The following is a 3,950-nucleotide window of genomic DNA, read 5'->3' on the forward strand; positions in this document are numbered from 1 at the left end:
TGTGAAAATGGCATGAAGTTTAAGATTACTGATTTTTATGAACAGAGAGACACACGTGGTTATTTTTTGAGGCGAAAAAGTCATTAAACCATGTAAGCATCATGCATATGTGTGTGTGTGTGTTCATCATTTAAGAAAACAGTAGTTCAAAATAGCATTGTTGAAAAGAAATAGTTCTTGTTCACTGTGGTAATTTTCCATGATGAGAATTAAGGCTCATTTGCTTGGCACACAAATTCAAGGCAGAATTTTAACACCTCCCAAGACGGAGTTACTTTAGCTCCAGTCTCAGAGGAAACAAGAGAAGAAACTGGAATAAAACTAAACTGAACTGACTTGATTTTCACAGGCGAAACTTTATATATGGGTGTTCTGGAACATTCCAGTCTATTTGTTGTATCACTGCACGTGGAGGGCAACATAGTTCCTTTTTTGCATATGTGCGGCTGGGCAAATTATAACGTTGTAATCTTGCGCGTTTTGATATCCGTGGGCACTGAAATGGTGATTGCTATGAAAATGTCTCTGCTGAAGATTTATTCCGGCCATACGTAATAGTGGCTACACTGTTTTAAGGTTTGATGATTACAAAAAAATTATTTTTTATGACAAAATGTTTTTTGTCTTTGTTTTTATTTTTGTCTCTTATTTTATTTTATAAAGATTTTTGGTTATTTGCTGAGGATTCCTAAGAAAGTACTCTTGCCAAATGTTTTGTAGGAAATTTTTTCAAATCACTCATGTTCGGAACCAATGGCACACTAACTATAAATTTCAAACAGCTGAGGGACCACATGTATATAATCTTTATTATTTTTCCAATTTGCAAACGCAACTTGGAAAAAAAGTCCCACGATGCAAAGACATGCATTGTCTACATTGACCATTCATGCACTTCCAAGCGAATTTGTCATTCACAATATTTTTCTTTCTATATTCATTTTTTTGCACATGTTTGGCATCTCATACTGCTCCTAATTTCTATTCATGTCAAAATAAAAGAAGTTTTCAGCAACTGTAGCATAATCTGTAAAACCATATAGATTCATCATGACAATTTTAAACTGATTTATTGTTACTGATTTACTTTTTTGCACGATTAAAATATTTTCTTCCAATTTTTTAACTATTGTCTGCTGCACATCTAAAACATATCTTGATGACATGGAATCCCAAAACGATCTTTGGCTGTTAAGGGGTCAAAGTTCAACGATTTGAGAACTCTACCAAACTCCTCTGCCAATTTTTGGTCTAAACACTTGAAATTTTAGATATAGGTTCCTTGAACATGGATCTAACTTATTAACTTGATTTGAGCCCAAAACAATAAATACTACGGGGTCATAATAGGGGTTAAAGTTAAAAAAAAAAAAAAATTGACGACTGCAGTCTCTACCAAATTACTCAGACAGTTTCTGGTCTAAACATTTGAAATTTTACATAAAGGGTATTCAGAGATTGGGCAAGCTTTTTAATCGTTTTTGGGTTGAAAATTTGGGCTACCAATATATAAATGTATGTATGTATGTTTGCATGTCTGCCTAAAACTTTTGATAGAGGCGACGGATTTCTACAAAATCAGTATTGTTTTGAAGCTTGGCATTTCAGATGACAAATATCGAAAAATTGGCTAAAAACATTAATGTCTTCACCTTTAACTGGGCACTTTTCTACAGGGAGGGGTCGCTTTTTTCACTGATATTTTTGAAAGCCATCCTCTCTTTTCGATTGTCTAGCCTTAATTTAAACCTACGTCACTTCTGGTTTGGCGGTGGTCGTAACAGTATAGACGTCACATTTTTTTTCCGTTCTTTTCCTCCTTCGCGGTACGGGTTTGAGCCTGCCTTCCTACTACCATTTTTTTTTCTTTTTTTTGCTCAATATACACCTCCAAACACCCGGAAAATGCCGGGCTCCCAGGCTAGTCATGTTAGAAAGGAAAGATGTACAGCGAAACAAACTTTAATGATAAACTTAGTTCAGTTGTTGACATGGCGTCATTTATTCGTCATGATTTCTATGCACGAACGTGATTTATTTGTATGGCAGTCGAGTTATTAGCCATTAAAATGTAATGAAAGGAGAAAATAAACTGATAGAACAGAAAGTGTGACTTTTTTCTAGGAATTTCTTGCACACAGTCGGTTTAGAAGATTAAAGAGAAGGAAAAGAAGCAACAGTTGACAGTTATGAAAAAAAATGTGTGATTTTTTTGTGTGTATTCTTCTAATCGTGATCCATTGTTGATTTGTAAGTCGGAACGTGTGTGGGTGTTGTCAAGAGATAGGGAGAAATAAGGAATTTCATTTGGGGAGCACAATAGGTTGGCAGGCGACACGTTTTGATAGATTTAGATGCTAAGAAAAGATGCATCTGGAAATGCAAATATTAATGAGGTGCAATGCCGCATTTTACATGGGAAGCCAGGGTGAATTAACTTAACAATATGGAAAGAAAAAACGTGAAGAAATATGCATTGGAAAATGGCGACAGCACACGGAGGGTGTCCCCGTGAGATGCTAAGGAAAAACAGGACATAGAGAAAATGTATCATGACAAAACAGCTATTGATTTAACAGCACTTGTTCCTGGACAATATGTACGTATACTGAATAACCAAACTAGGAAATGGAAACCAGCCACAGTTTTGAGTAAATGTGCAGAACCAAGATCATACATTCTTCAATGACGAAACGATCTTCAAAAAGAGGAAACAAAGTCCAAATAAGAGCGGATCGAAAATTCATCTCCACAGCACAAACTAAATTCAATAAAACAAACCCAAAAAGATTTCACACACAACACTAGATGTGGCCGTGAAGTACATAGGCCGAAAAGATTTAAGCAAGAAATGTACTAACAAATATCTAAACAATTTTCTTCTTTTCTATCTGGTAAGGGAGATGCAGTGATATCATGGAACTATTTTCATATGCGCAATATCTGTAACCCTGAAGATAGATAGTATAACTCACTTCGCGCTTCGACATGGTTTGACTAACATGTATGCTTCTACCCTCATGTGTATATATATATATATATATATATATATATATATATATATATATATATATATATATATATATATATATATATATATATAGTTCGAATCCTTAGAACTTATAATGATTCATTTTTGTCACGTTACAGCACACCTCAATACAACAAGCATCGTTACATTATGTTACTCTTCTTTCGATTCGGGACCAGTAGGCCTCTACGCTGTTCGTTACAGACACCAGTCAATGAGTCCACAAAATTTTGTTTTTAGTTTACAGCTCCATGCTGATAGTCCAATTATGCGAACCTTCTCTAACTCCTCCACTCATCTGTGCATAAGATACATGAGAGAGGGGGAGGGGGTTTAAGAAAATTCCTATCGTAACTCTTTTTTTTTCACGTGAGAGTCTCAATATTTTTCTCGGTGATGGTCACAAAGTGTGTGTATAATTTAGTAGATCATTATAATTGAAAAGTGATACTGACGACAAAAGTCATAATTTTTTTTTTATAATCTAAAAGCTAGGTTTGTAATCGATGAGATTAACATGAAAAAAAGAAAAAACAGTGTAAATTGTGGAATTTAGAAGTGAGAGGCAGTTTCCTGCCCTCTAAAATTCTAAAATATTTTATTTGAGCGAAAGGTGTTAGCTGTCGAAAATTTATCCTCTTTCAAATAAATTTGACGTGAAAGTAACTAGCCTGAAAAAAAAAAATAAAAGCATGAAATAAAAAGGGGTGGGGGTAAAGAATAAAATATAAAGGTCTTGTTTCAAAATGAAGAAGAGATTTTATTCACGATAAAATTAGTTGAAAATTTTTCCCTTTGCATTAAATTAAAAAAACGCCAAGGTAACATATAATGAAAAAATAACACTGGTTCTTATAATGAAGATGTCGTATCCATGAACGAATACAATATAAAGATTCAAAATAGTATTTCCTAATCA

Source organism: Euprymna scolopes, chromosome 21 (genome assembly GCF_053919585.1).
Source record: "Euprymna scolopes isolate OS-2025 chromosome 21, ASM5391958v1, whole genome shotgun sequence".
NCBI lineage: Eukaryota > Metazoa > Mollusca > Cephalopoda > Sepiida > Sepiolidae > Euprymna > Euprymna scolopes.